The 16,167-nt window shown below is 37.7% G+C and overlaps 1 long non-coding RNA gene across 1 annotated transcript; it reads left to right on the top strand.

Moving 5' to 3' along the window:
• Positions 1-462: 462 nt before the first annotated feature.
• Positions 463-14,501, top strand: LOC110204085 (uncharacterized). The gene is made up of 4 exons (XR_002323196.2): positions 463-563; positions 9,273-9,350; positions 14,252-14,320; positions 14,432-14,501. It is a non-coding gene; the product is annotated as an uncharacterized LOC110204085 (long non-coding RNA).
• The last annotated feature ends 1,666 nt before the right edge of the window (positions 14,502-16,167 follow it).

The following is a 16,167-nucleotide window of genomic DNA, read 5'->3' as shown; positions in this document are numbered from 1 at the left end:
AGTTAGGGCCACATTGTCAGGATTCTTTACCCCTACCCTAATATCTGCAGGCCCTGAAGGATAGCAGTACCTATTGATAATGAGAAAGTTGAGCATAGGAGATGGTCTGGCAAAGGATGTACTAGTTACTGATGCGTTTCCATTGTGTGGTCCATCATGACAGATAGATCCTTTTATGTCAAAACTGTATACAGCCACTCGTTGATTTTTCTCGTATTTCAGGAACATGTCCCCCTCCACTCAAGATAAAAACCCAGCACTTCATTCTATGGAATTTTCTATTTCATCTGAACCCTTGGCTACAGATTTAAAAAGGAAAACCTAAATTTGGCATACCTCAATTCTATTCTAATATTTACAGTTTTCTGGCTGGTATTCCTGATTATCAAGACCAATATCCTAAAACTACAAAAAAAAACCCCAAACATTAGTTATCAATAGCTAGGCTAGCTGGTCTCATTTGTTCTTTTTCCTTTTCTCTCCTTCTCTAGGTTAATATCAAATACCGGTATTAAGCATTTGCCTGCTGTTTATAAGATTCAATCTCTCCAAAAGGTTTTGCTGTAAGTTTTTTTTTAAATTAAATTGTTTCCAAGAGTTTACTCAGTAGCTGTTTTTACCCAGCAGTCATTGGGCCTGGTAATTTGCATAGCCATTCTGGGACACCCCTTAATCACATAGTCCTGCACTGTGTTGGTGTGTAGAGACAAAGGGAGGGAGCAATACACTTGTGTTTTATAGGAAGCCCAGTTATTCCCTATTGGTAGCATTCAGCCTGTTATTCAGTAGGATGTTGTGACCAGCCTCCAACAAGAGAGGGAAGTAGTTAGAGTTTGTGTACCTGGGATTGGACATTTAGAGCTGGAAGGGACCTTAGAAGCCAATATTCCTTTTTCCCTTTCTGAGCCTTCCACTCTCTACTCCCTGAAAAACTTCCCCCAATAAACCAGGTGTTTTGGACTAGCTGTCCTAAACTAGAGAAAACTTAACAAAAATCTTTAAGGTGTTGGGGATTTCCTATGTTTTTCCTACAACATATCTTTCCATACGAAAAGAGGATCAGGAAACTGGCAGCCCTTAGTCTTTGAACTCTTGCTAATTCTCTAGTCAAGGGTTGCCAGGAACTGATTAATTCTATCAAGTAGGGGTATTAAGTATTTAGTGAGTTTGCCTCCTGAAATGAATTTGCATTTGCCTGGACAGGGTAATGCTTACCACCACATTACCATGACCCCAAATCTGAGGTCTTTAGTAAACTACAATAAGGTGACATGGAATGAGAACAACTGATGGTTAATTTTTAGGCTCCATGAAGAAAAACATAGTTTCCAGGGATCAGGCCACGATAGTCCTGTTGCTTTCTGGCCTGGTAGTTGACCTTAGGAGGGGCACTATATTTTAAGAAGTTCATTGATACATTGGAGAGGGTCCAGAGGTATTATGGCCAAAAGAACTGGACAAGTTTAGCCTAGAGAAGAGAAGATTGGGGGTGGGGTGGACATGCCAGTTGGGTTTGAGTGTTTGAAGGGTTATCAAAGGAAAGAGATCCCAGAAAACAAAACTGGGAGACTTAAGTAAAAGTTTCAAAGAATCAAATTGTGACTCGATATCAGAAAAACCTTCCTAACAATTAGAGCTGACCCTAAATGGGATGGGCTGCTTCAGGGAAAGTGGTTTCCCTTCACTGGAGATCTTCACACAAAGAATACTTTTTGAGTGAGCTGTCAAAATCATTTTTTTTCTTCTGTATAGAGATAGCCACCAAGGAAATTCTGATTCTGATTCTATGAATTTCCAATCCATGAAGCACTTTGACAAGTTAGGGGAGAAGAATTGGAGGTTGGAGAGAGGCTTAGGGTAAAGATATTTTTCTTGTACTGCTTATATTACATCATATAAGAAGCTAATTCATCTATTTATGCATAATGATAACTTTGGTTGTTGCCTTGAAGCAGAAGCTAGGGTAAATAAATTAATAGTAAAGAGGCCAAGATAGCAAAATACAGGCAGCAACTCAGCTGAACTCTCCCATCTCTCTCCTCCTAACAACTTTAAAATATGTCTCAAGTCAAATTTTAGAGTAGCATAACCAACAGAAGGTCAGGATGAGACATTTATCCAGCCCAAGATAACTTAGAAGGTCCGCAGGAAGGGTCTGGGATGCCAGGGTCAACGATGGCTTGGCAACACCAGCAGCAGGTCTCAGAGGCAGCTGCAACAGTGGTAGCAGCAACTCCAGGAGCTCTTAGCTTAGAGGTGGTAAGGGGTTGGACAACTAGTCAAAAAGAGTTTGTAGGGGACCCTTTGCTAGCACTGGGTACAGGACCCTGTTTTATTCTACATATGCAGGTCTAGGTTACAGTACCAGCTTGAAGAAGAACATTAAACTTAGTGACCAAGTGGCCACAGGGGAGCAGAAGCCCAAGTCACAGTTCAAGGCAGAAAGGAGCACTAGTACTTGCAACTACAGCAGAATAGCAGGCCTGGTCACAGGTCCAGGGCCAAGAGGAGCAGTAGTACTTACAGCTACAGAAGAGCAAGGTCCTTTCCTGTGTAAAGAACAGAGCATAAGCCAGGAACACAGACCCCTGACCTCCCTGAGAAAACAGCAGCATGAAAAAGCCTGGAGCTTGGGACAGTGCCCCTTATACACCAGGAGCAGAATCCAACTTTAAAAAAAAGTTTAAAGTCAAGAAATAGAATAGAAGAATAAGCAAACAACAACCACAAAACCTTTACCATAAAAAGCTACTATGCTGACAGAAAAGATCACAACATGAACTTAATAGAAGACATCATTGTCAAAACAGCTACAAGCAAAGTCACAAAGTAAAGGGTGTAAATTGGACACAAGCCAAATAAGAATTCCCGGAATAGTTCAAAAAAGATTTTAAAAATGAAATAAGAAGAAAAATTGGGTTAAAAATGAAAGTGATACAAGAAAATTATGAAAAGAGAGTCAACAACTTGGGGAAACAAGCATAAAAAATATAGAAGAAATAAAGCCAAAAAAAATATATATATATATATATATATGTAGAATTGGCCTAATCGTAAAAGAGGCACAAAAATTTGCTGAAGAGAACACTAAAAAGCAGAATCGTCCAAATGGGAAAAGAGATATTTAAGTTCATTAAGAAAATAATTCCTTTAAACTTAGGATTGGACAAGTAGAAACTAATGACTCCCTGAGACATTAAAAAAATAATAAAACAAGGCCAATAGAATGAAAAAAATAGAATAAAATATGAAATATCTGAAAAATACAATCTAGAAAATAGATCAAAGAGGAGAGATAATTTAAAAATTATTGGACTACCTAAAATCCATGACCAAGGAAAGAACCTAGACACTATATTTCAAGAAATTATCAAGGAAACTTACCTGATATCCTAGGGCCAGAGGGTTAAATAGAAATTGAAAGAATCCACCAATTACCTCCTCAAAGAGATCCCAAAATAACAATCCCCAGGAATATTATAGCCAAATTCCAGAGCTCCCATTTCAAGGAGAAAATATTGCAAGCAGTCAGGAAGTAATAATTCACATATCATGAGGTCACAGTCAGGACCACAGAAGATTTAGCATCTTTCTCATTAAAGAAGAGGAGGGCTTGAAATATGATATTTCAAAAGGCAAAGGAACTAGTATTACAACCAAGAATAACCTACTTAGCAAAACTGGGTATAATCCTTCAGGGGGGAAAATGGATATTTAATGAAGTAGAGACTTTCAAGCATTCCTGATGAAAAGACAAGAGCTGAATAGAAAATTTGATATTTAAACACTAGACTCCAGAGAAGCATAAAAAGGTAAACATGAAAGAAAAATCATAAGGGACTTAATGTAGTTAAACTGTTTACATTCCTACATGGAAAGATGATACTTGTAACTCTTAAGAACTTTATTATGGCAGTTAGAAGGAGTCTACATAGACAGAGGGCATGAGTGTGAATTGACTATGTGGGATGATCTCAAAATAAAATTAAGGTGTGAGAAAGAAGGAAGCATTGGGAGAAGGAAGAGAGAAGAGAAAGAATTGGGAAAATCATCCAACATAAAAGAAGTAAGCAAGGAAGAATGTTTCCAGTGGATGGAGCAGGGATGTGGGCAATGTTTAAACCTCACTCTTATCAGAACTGGTTCAAAGAGGGAATAACATTCATACTGGGTTGAGTATAGAAAAGTATAGAGTATAAAAACTATCTTACTCAACAGGTAAGTAGGAGAAGGGGATAAGTGGGTGAAGGAGAGGTCTGATAGAAGGGAGAGTGGATTAAAGGAGGCAATTAAGGGAGAGCAGATTAAGAGAGGTGGATTAAGTGGTCAGAAGTGAAACAGACTTTTGAAGAGGGACAGAAGGATAAATGGAGGAGGTGAATAAGATGGAGAGATATACACAGTAATCATAACTGGAAATGTAAATAGGATGAACTCACCCATAAAACAGAATTGGATAAAAGAATGGATTAGAAACAAGAAACTCACATGAAACAGAGTGACACACAAAGAGTAAAAATAAGAGGCTAGAATAGAACCTATTGTGCTTCAGGCTGAGATTGAAAAAAAAGGCAGGGGTAGTAGTTATGATCTCAGACAAAGCAAAAGCAAAAATAGACTTAATTAAAAGAGACAGTCTGACAAACTACATTCTGCTAAAAGGTACCATAGGCATAGGATACAAATTCTTAAAAGAGATGTTAAATGGCTAACAGAAGGAAAAAGACAATAAAACTATTCTACTGGGGGACCCCAACCTTCCCCTCTCAGAACTAGATACATCTGACCACAAAATAAATAAGAAAGAAGTTAAAGAGACAAATAGAATTATAGAAAAGTTAGATATGATAGAACTGTGGAGAAAATTAAATGGGAATAGAAAGGAGTATACCTTTTTCTTACCATTACATGGCACTTTCACAAAAATTTGCCATGTATAAAAACTTAACAATCAAATACACAAGAGCAGAAATATCAAATTCACCCTTTTCAAACCATAACACAATAAAAAGTGATATGCAATAAAGGGCCATGGAAACATAGATTAAAGATTATTTCAGAACAAAATAATCTAATCCTAAAGAATGAGTGCATTAAAGAACAAATCATATAAATAATCAATAATTTCATTAAAGAGAATGGCAATGACACAACGTACCAAAATTTATGGGATGCAGACAAAGCAGTACTTGGACGGAAATTTATATCTCCAAATGCTTACATGAATAAAATAGAGAAAGAACAGATCAATTAATTGGACATTAAAAAAAAAAACAGAAAAGGAACAAATTAAAACCTCCAATTAAAAACCAAATTGGAAATTCTGACAATCAAAAGACAGACTAATAAAATTAAAAGTAAGAAAACCATTGAACTAATAAATAAAACTAGAAGCTGGTTTTATGAAAAAAAGACAATAAAAATAAATAAACCATTCAGTAATTTGATTAAAAAAAGAAGAAAACCAAATTACTCGTATCAAAAATGAAAAAAGTGAATGCATCACCAGTGGAGAAAAAGCAATGATTAGGAATTATTTTGCCAAATTATATGCCAATAAATCTGACAATCTAAGTAAATGGATGAGTATTTATAAAACTATACATTATCCAGATTAACAGAAGAGGAAATAGAAAACTTAAATAACTCTATCTTAGAAAATGAAATTGAACAAGTCACAAATGAGCTCTCTAAGAAACAATCCCCAGGACCAGATGGATTAACAAGTGAATTCTACCAAACATTTAAAGAACAATGAATTCTAATACTGAATGAACTAATGGAAAAATAAACAAAAAAGGAGTCCTATAAAATTCCTTTAATGGCACAAATATGGTACTGATACCTAAATCAAGAAGAGCAAAAGTAGAGGAATAGACCTAATGAATTTTCCTAATGAATGTTGATGGAATTTTTAAAAATAAAATATCAGCAAGAAGATTATAGCAGTATGTCACAAAGATCATACATTATGACCAGGAATTATACCGGGAAGGCATAACTTGTTCAATATTAGGAAGACTATCAACATAACTAATCAGATCAATAACAACAAACAATAAAAATCACATGATTATATCAATACAGGGAAAAAAAGCTTTTGACAATATACAACACTCATCCTTATATTTAAAAAAAACACTAGAAAGCAGAGGAATAAGTGGAGCTTTTCTTAAAATGATAACTATTATCTAAAAGCAAGAGCAAGCATTATCTGTAATGAGGATAAACTAGAAGCTTTCAAAATAAGATCAGGGTGAAGCAAGGATGTTTATTATAATGACTATTATTCAATATTGTACTACAAATGCTAGCTATAACAATAAGAAAGAAAAAAGAAATTGAAGAAAAAATGGGCGATTAAGAAACAGAACTATTACTCTTTTCAAATGATATGATGGTGCATTTAGAGAAACCTAGAGAGTCAACTAAAAAGACAGTTGAACCAATTAACAACTTAGCAAAGCTGCAGGATAACAAATAAACCCACATAATTTATTAGCATTCATACATATATATATGTACGCCTATAATGCATACATATATACTATATATATTACCAACAAAACCCAGCAGCGATAGAAAGAGAAATTCTGTTGAAAATAATTGCAGATAATCTAAAATGCTTGGGAGTCTACCTGTCAAGACAAACCCAAGAACTATATGAACACAATTATAAAACACTTTTCACACAAGTAAAGACTGATCTATACAATTTGGAGAGATATTAGTTACTCATGGGTAGTTGGAACCAGTATAATAAAAGTGACAATTCTACCTAAATTATTTTACTTATTTAATGCCATACCAATCAAGCTACCAAAAACTGTTTTGTAAAGCTAGAAAAAATAATAACAAAATTCATTTGGAAGAACTAAAATGCCAAGAATATAAAGGGAATTAATGAAAGAAAGAAAGAAGGCAGCCTAGCAGTACCAGATTTCAAACTATATTACAAAGCAGTAATAATGAAAATAATCTGGTACTGGCTAAGAAATAGAGTGGTAGATCAGTGGAATGTATCAGGTGCACAATGCACAGTAGTAAATGACCATAGTAACCTAGTGTTTGATAAATGCAAAAATATCCAAGCTTTTGGGACAAGTACTCACCATTTGGCAAAAACTACTGGGAAAACTGGAAAGCAGTTTGGCAGAAACTAGTTATAGACCAATATCTCACACCATATTGTTGAAATGGGTACATGATTTAGACACAAAGGATATCATAAACAAAGTAGAGGAGCATGAAAAATTTTACCTGCCAGATCTATAGAAAAGGGAAGAATTTATAACCAAACAAGAGACAGAGAGGATCATGGGAAGTAAAATAGATAATTTTCATTACATTAAATTAAAAAGTTTTGTACAAACAACAACATTGCAGCCAAGATTAGAAGAAAAGCAGGAAGTGGGGTGGGGGTGGGGAGTGTAGTTTATGGCAAGTTTCTCTGATAAAAGCCTCATTTCTCAAATATATAGAGAACTGAGTCATTTTTGCATCGATAAATGGTCAAAGGATAGGAACGGGCAGTTTTCAGAAGAAGAAAGCAAAGCTACCTATAGTCATATAAAAATCTAAAATCTATAAATTCTAAATAAGTTCTAAATCAATATTGATTAGAGAAATGCACATTAAAACAACTCTGAGATACCACCTCACACCTATCAGATTGGCTAATATGACAGAAAGGAAAATGCCAGATGTTGGAAAGGATATGGAAAAGTTGGGAGACTAATTCACTGCTGGTGGAGTTGTGATTTAATGCCGCCACTCTGGAAAGCAATTTACAACTGAGCCCAAAGAACTATAAAACTGTGCATACCTTTTGACCCAGAAATACCACTATTAGGTCTCTAGCCCAAAGAGATCAAAGAAAAAGAAAAAGTAACTATATGGACAAAAATATTTATAGCAGCTCTTTTTGTGGTGGCAAAACATTGGAAATCGAGGGGATGCCCATCAATTGGGGAATAGTTGAACAAGTTGTGGTATACGATTGTGATGGAGTACTATCATAGGCTATAAGAAATGATGGGCAAGATGGTTTTCAGAAAAACTTGAGAAGATTTACATGAACTGACATAAAGTGAAGTGAGCAGAACCAAGAAAACACTGTACACAGTAACAGCAATATTGTACTATGATCAACTGTAAATGACTTAGCTACTCTGATCTAAACAGTGATCTAAGACAATTCCAAAGGACCTATCATGAAAAGTGCTGTCCACCTCCAGAGAAAGAACTGATGCAGTCTGATTACAAATTGAAGCATAATTTTTTCACTGTTTTTCCTTGTTTTTTAGCAACATGATTAATATAGAAATGTTTTGCATGCTTTCACATGTATCATTGTTATCACATTTCTTGCCTTCTCAATGGGTCATTAATGGGACGGAGGAAGAGAATTCAAAAGTCAAAATCTTTTTAAAAATAAATATTAAAAATTAATAAATTTGAAAGACAAAAAAGATATTAATGAGAAATTCTGCAGCCTCACATCCAGCAAAAGAAAAATAGAGGGAGAAATGGTTCTGAGAATTAGGGAAAGAAACCAACTGGAAGATAGTTGAATAATGGAGGAAAAACAGAAGATGAACATTAAAGGCAGAGAAGGAATCAGTATGGTTAGTGGTTGAAATCTAGACTAGAAGTCAAAGTAGGGAGTTGTAAATAGTGGAGCCCCCAAAGTGAGAGTAAGGAGGTGAGGGTTGACTCAAGGTCAGTGTCAGAGGCCAGACCAAGGCAGCTAGAACAGGATCACTGTGTCCAAAGAAGCCAAAAGAAAGCCAGGAACTAGCAAGTAAATGTCCCATGATTTGCCAGGCTGGGCCTGTTCCCTGGAAGAGTCTTTTTTTATTTTTTTCAGCAGCCTCCTCTTCTAGCTTCTTAAAGGGCCAATGCTGCCAGATGGCAGGATGCGCAAGCACATTTCCCAAACTGCACAAAGACCAGCTGTGGAGATGGCAATGATAAACCCTTATTTGCTAGAAAGAACTTTTCATGGGGAAATCAGCTGAGAAACTCCTCAAATGGCAGTGATATGAGATCACTGCAAGTCCATGGATGGGAAGAAATGACCCTGCAGATAAATTGCAAGCTGTCATTTCCAAATGTTCAATTCATCCTCCTTTACTGCAGCCACATGATTAAAAAATGAGCTTGACCTCAGACCAAAACACTCAGAACCTTGTTTACCAGATTACCATGAGAAGGATAAATAACCTCTATTGTCAAAAACATCTGATTTCTTTTTTCCTTTTTCTTTTTAGAGACATTCAAGATAACATCAATATCCGAACAATTGAAAGAAATTCTTTTGCAGGACTAAGTTCTGAAAGTGTGATCCTGTAAGTTTTTTTTTAAAATCAAATATATCAAATGTATTTTAATACCATAGTTTCTCCTCAATAATAAATGCATCTTTCTGACTTGTAACTTTGGCATCCAGCCACTGAAATTATTTCCTTGCTCTATGTGTCTCCCTCATTTCCCATCTTTACATATCAGAATCACAACATGGAGTCATGTTAATAATTTATAATTCTGTGGCATAATTCAAGTATTTAAAATTGCTCTTTGAATGATGGTCTCCTGTGATGCAACATCTGTTGCAAAAACAGAATAACTCATGCATCCATAAAGCCAGCCATTGCAGGGAAAGATGTTCATGGTCTGGATAGGAAAACTGGGTGAAAGGCTGGTCTGGAAAGATATGGCAATATGTTCTCACAATAACACAGGCCAGCTACTGTTGGACCTTCTTGCTGAGAACAAAAGTGACTTCTTTCCATGGAACAATCACGTTTTGAATGAGCTGGCTCTGTTCTCTGATTATTTTTTTTTTTGTTTAGTTTTAAAATTCATTGTCTTTCCTATGGTGTTAATAACAAACCACCTTCTAATCCACTATGCCAGGGGCCAGATTTGTAAATAACCTGCTCCTTATGGATCCCTCAGGGCCATGGAGCATCTGCAACCTAAGCAGTCTCTGGAGTCCTTAGAATCTATGAAAGGAAGAGGCTCAGCTAGGAGCTTAGTGAGAATTTTTGGGAGAATGATAAGGTTGTCTAACAAAGTATGATCATAGCCTGGACTTTGCAATTATACTAGTGAGGAAACTCTTTTCTATCTCTGTCTTAGAACCCAAGGTTCTAGTGACTTTTAGAAAAAGAACGATGAAATAGAACAAGGGTGTAGATAGCAGATCTTAGCTTGGACTGTTGCAGTAGCCTAAATAGTCTCTCTGTTTCCCAATTGCTGCCCTGTCTAATCCATTTTCCAAACTGACAGATTATTATTCAAAAGACACAGGACTAAATATATCCTCTAAAATCTTCAATGGCTCTCTATTACTTCTGGGATAAAACAAATACAAAGTAGTCAGCCTAGCATTTAAATCCTCCCACGATGTCTCTGGCCCAGCTTTTTATCCCTCCACTTTCTCTCACCATGTTCCAAACAAACTGACCTATTTACAATTCTTTAAACTCCACATTTCATCATATAATCATGCCTTTGAGCAGACAGTGAAGACCTGAGTTCAAATTTGTTCTCAGATACTCACTAGCTGTGTAACCGTGGGCAAACCACAGAAATTCTGTCTGCCTCAGTTTCCTCAACTTCCCATTCAAATCCTTTTCTCTCTTCAATGCCAAGCTCAGGTATCACCTTTTCTATGGAGCCTTTCTAAGTCTACCCTCTCCCCTACTCTATTGAAAATAACCTCTCCATCTCCCCAAATCTTCATAGCACTTCGACAAGACCTCTCCTCTACTCTCATCACATTTGACTTTTAGTTATCATTTATTTATGCACCTATCCTATCCCTCCTATTGGATTATAATTTGCTTGAAGGGGCTGAATACGTTTCCATCCTTGCATCTCTAAAACTTCTTCCTTTTCCTTAATGCCATTTGTTGTTTTATAGCCCTTTGACAATGCCAGCCTGGCCACAAATACAATCACAGTTGTTTTTCATCCCAGCTTGAGAAGAGGAGAAACTAACTGGAGATAAGAACTAAAAGGAAGAGGGTTTTTTTTCCTCCCTTACAGTGAGAGATCCTGTATGGGAAAAGGTGAAGATTATACCACAGAGTCCCAAGGAATGCTAAGCTAAGTGGCTTAAGGCCTCCTAGAAACAGTCTTTAGGGATTAGAAAAAGTATCCAGGGCATTTTCCTAGCAGATTGGTCTCACTTTCAGCCTACTGCCAGATCACCTCTATCCCTAAAAGGTGGCATAAGGCAGCTTTTCCAGCAAGCATTCTCATCTTAGGTGAAGGCTGGTACCTTTAGAGAGCTACATCTCATTTAAAAAAAAAAACCTACTGCTATATTGTTGGGTCAATGACCACCACACGGCAACAAAGACTTGGTGTAGCCCACTAATTCAGAGTCTCCTGAGCCATAAAGTACTCCCTGGTTGTAATTGTCTTAGGTCATGGGTGTATATTTTAGCAAGTTATTGCTTTTCTGCTCTAGTGGTTTGAAAGAGCTAATGCCTAATTTACACGCTAGGGAATATCTGGCTCCCTTTGGATGGGCAAACTGGCTAATTTGCCACAATGTCTCAAAAAGTAAGTTGCACCCTGCTTCTGATTTTTCTATCTATTAGGAGGTGGTGAATGATACTAATGAACTCAATAATTTACTTTCAGAATGTTCAAAGATTCCTTAAAAATCTTCGTTAATGAGTTTCTTTTTAGGTTCAACTTACCTTCACCTTACTCATCCAGATCAAAGGATAATCAATTTAGAACTGGAAAGGACCTTAATGGGTCATCTTATCTAACTCTTTCATTTTATAGATAAGGAAATTGAGGCCAAGAGAGGTGAAATGATTTGCCCAAGGTCACATAGGTAGTAAGTGGTAGGGTCAGAATTTGAACTCAGTTCCTCTGATTCCAAATCTAATACCCTATGCACTGCCCCTCAAGGACTCTAATGACCATAGTATAATTTAGATTAGGAATAGGCTTTAGAAATCTAGTCCAACCCCTTCATTTTACAGAGGAGAGAACTGAAGCCTAGAGAAAGGAAGTGAGCAATAAGTAGCTCCCATTCCAATCCAGTTAGTAGCATGGGGATACAATGGGAAGATGCCCTGGGTTTAGTATGTAAAGAGCAGTTCTCCCTTTGTCATGACCTAGGCCTCAGCTTCCTCATCTTATGTGGCATGGTACACTCTAGCTCTACTCTCTCAGGGTCTAAACTATTAGATCTCCTTCTATATCCTGAAGGGGTTGGGGAATTTTATTTTTCAATGGTTTGAGCCATCATCAGCTATGTTCCCCAACTATGGACTAGTACCCTAATTCCATTTGTGAGCTTAACCTCAGATAATTTTTACAAAGGAATATTTACTTCAAAGATATATTAATAGTAGACATATACACAAGTTCTCCAACACTTTGTGGTCATAATCTTCCCCTACATGTCCTCTTTCTCTGGGAGGGGGAATGGATTCTATTTGAAACCTAGTTCAGATCCTGCATAGCAGTGATCCTACCAATTTCATGTCCAAAGATAGGCTGCCATCTTCTTCTGGGGTGGATTCCCAAATTTCATTCCAGAGGACTGCTCCTTGCTTCTCAGGGCACCTAGATTACTGGATTTCTGGTCCCTTGTGTCTCACATTCCCAGTCTTTGAAACTCTACTCTCTGAAACAGAAAAGAATTGAGAAAAATCCAACAAGGTCTGGTTTTGTTTTTCATTTTTGTTGTTTGTTGTTGGGTTGTTATTTTTTTTTGGGGGGGGGAGTGGCACATATAGCCTGAGAAAAGGAAGATCTCATGGCTCTTCCTCTTAATTGATGGGTCTTACCAGACCCTGTGAATGAAGGTGCAATCTCCTTCCCCAGAGGTGAAAACAGCAAAGAGAAACTTGGCCAATGCTGCCTCAGGCCCTTTTGAAGAGCACAGTTTCAGGTATGCATCCAATAGAACAAAGCTCCTACCAACGTGGTAGACTGCCTGGAACCGGTTACAGAATGTCCAAGCATGCTTCAGTCGACACACCTTTCTTGCAAACAGCTTCCTAAAGTCCTCCACGTGAAGATACCATCTTAGGAAGATAGTGGAGGCTGCACCTGGATCAGACCCTCATTACATGTAAAATAAGAGGGGTGCACTAAAAGTTCTATAAGGTCCCATTCAGCATTGAATCTGTAATTGTTTCTACCACAGCATGCTTTCTCTCTTAATTGGCCCAGAAGAGAGAGTTCCTTGATTTTCAGCATTTTTTTCTTTTCTATTTTTTTTTGGGGGGGGGTGAGGCGGACAGGAAGGCAAGTGGGATTAAGTGACTTGCCCAGGGTTACATCGATTTTCAGCATTTCTGACTGCTCAGAGTAGCCCAGGTAGAAGGCAGCATCTTGAAAACAAATGAGCTTCTTGAGGGTCATCCTTCATACAAGTTTGATTTTTTATTGATCAGTAAAGCATGACTGAGAGATGGAATTGATGATTAAGCAAGGGGAACAGGGTTGGGACAAAGAAGATATTTAGGTTAATCTATGTCCTGATATTTCCAGATCATTTTCACATCAGCCTAGATGCAGAGAGGTATGATAAAGGCGGCTGATAAACCCTTAGTCACCCTTGCCTCCAAAACTCAGGCTCATCTTGTTAGCACAGTCAAAATCTTCCTATCCCTCCTCATCCTCCCCGCCCCAAACACCCATCCCTCACTTCACCCTATTCTGTAAATTAATTTCACTTCTTTTCTTGGCTTAACCCAGAGTCTCTCCCCCAGACCCTAAAAAACAGGTCACTGGGACAGGACCTTTGGCTAAGGACTGAGGGGTAAAGAAGAATGGGGGGGGGGACTTGCAGCTTATCCGACAGTTTACTTAAATTATTCCTCCTTTTCCCCACAGATAGGTCTGTTGCCTGGCTTTATCATGAGTGAGAGGAATGAGGCAATGAGGGAAAATATAAGCAAAATAATTTTTAATCATCTCCTCAATGCTCTAAGTCAATAGCTAAGGATGTCTCTCAGCACCTCACATGGCAGGCACACCCTCTGCATGTATAATACAATAGAGCCAGAACAACAGTGCCCACCACCTTACAAATGCCAACTGCTCTTGTGATGCTGCTGCACCTGAGGGCATCTTTTTATTTATGCCTCTAATTGCAGCCGTCTGATCTTGCCCCTGAGCTTCCAAGACTGAAGCCTCTGTCTCACTTGAAAGGCCTGTGAATAGGAAGAATCTCATTATTGGTTTTTAAATGCTTACTTTATTGCAGATGGCTGAATAAGAATGGGATCCAAGAGATACGGAACCAGGCATTCAATGGAACCCAACTGGATGAGCTGTGAGTAGGCTTACCCCGGAGTCCAGATCACTTAGAGGGAAATGGTTCTTCAGGCAATGCTGTTTATTGATATTCATCTGATCTGCTTTTTCTCTGCTCAACCCTCTGCAGGAACCTTAGTGACAATATTAACCTGGAAGACTTACCTAATGACATTTTCCAAGGAGCCAATGGACCAGTCATTCTGTAAGTAGCTACCCTTTCACCCTTGTTCATTAGTTCTGAGATGGAGAGTACCATGAAAGGTCAATGGTTACTGCATAGCACAAAGTCTCTGAAAAGGCTTCTGGGAATAATTTGAGTCTGTCCCAAATCTTGTACAAAGCCTAAAGTACCATGTACATGTGCATAATATGCATATCTATGTGTATATTACAGATATACATACATATTTGTGGTAGATATATGATATATACATATATGTGTATACACACACACACACACACAGAGTTGTTTTTCAGTCATGTCCAACTATTTGTGACCCCATTTGGAGTTTTCTTGGCAAAGATACTAGAGTGATTTTCCATTTCCTTCTCCAGCTCATTTTATAAATGGGGAAACTGAGGCAAACAGGATTAAGTGACTTGCTCAAGGTCACTTAGCTAGTAAGGGTCTGCAGCCAGATTCAAGCTCAGGAAGATGAGTCTTCCTGACTCCATATCCAGAACTCCATCTGCTGAGCTACCTACCTGTCCATATACATATATAGCACTTATATATAAACATACATAGATATAGACATGCATATATGTATGTGCAATAGTATACATGTATAGGTACAAACATTGCATAATACAGATATGCACATACAATATTTATACACACATATATGTGTGTATAAAATTGTAAGTATGTAGATAGATAGATAGATAGATAGATACATAGATGTAGATACATACACATATACATACTATTACCTTTGGCAACCAATTACCTTTGGTGATGCTGCAGATAGAAGACTGGACCTGCAGTCAGAAAGACTGAGTTGCAATCCTGCCTCAGACACTAGCTGTGTGACCAGAACAAATGACTTCACCTCTGTCTGCCTTTGCATCCTCATCTATAAAATGCAGATAATAACACCTACTCTCAGGATTGTTATAAGAATCAAATGAGAAAATAGTTATAAAAGCACCACATGAATGCTAGCTATCATTGCTGTTGCTTGTCTTTATTCTCAAAGAGACCATGACATCAGCAAGGTGACCTGCAAGTGAATTGGATTTAAGTGAGGCAGGGCTGTGCAAAGTCACCAGCCTCACTCTCTCCTCTGAATCCATCTAGATCCCAGATATAGATCAGGAAAATTGGAGATGGTCCTGGATACAGTGAGAGACCTTGGCCTTTTTTAAGTTAAGGTCTTTCCCAGGTCTCAGTCTGATTGAGGCAACATCTATTCAGTGATTAAGGTTGGGTAAGAAATGAGGCAAAGAATGGCCTCTTTTACCTAGTTTGCAGAAACTATTGCTATTTACACTCACTCTGAGCCATCAGGACCCAAACAATGACCAAGTGAGGCTTGGGCTAGGACCTGTTATTGGCCAATAAATGAGAGCCAGAATGATCTGGATTTAAAGCATGGGCATCTAGTTGGTAAAGCCCAAGATATCTTGCAAGTTTTCAGTGATCAAAATTTACATTCCTTTGGGAAGAGCACCCTCAGGTAACGGTATGATACCCTATGTGGACAGAGAGAAAGGAGGAAAGGAGAAAGGGAAAAGGAAGGAAGGAAGGAAGGAAGGAAGAAAGGAAGGAGGGAAAAGCTATTATTGCTATTATTATTACAGATAACCACCCTACAAAAGGAGATTGATTGCTGCTCTCCATCCACACACTTTACTCTGACC

The sequence above is a fragment of the Phascolarctos cinereus genome, unplaced genomic scaffold (genome assembly GCF_003287225.1).
Source record: "Phascolarctos cinereus isolate Bilbo 61053 unplaced genomic scaffold, phaCin_HiC Scaffold_2;HRSCAF=192, whole genome shotgun sequence".
In the NCBI taxonomy this organism is placed as follows: Eukaryota; Metazoa; Chordata; class Mammalia; order Diprotodontia; family Phascolarctidae; genus Phascolarctos; species Phascolarctos cinereus.
This window is presented reverse-complemented; position numbering and strand designations above follow the sequence as displayed.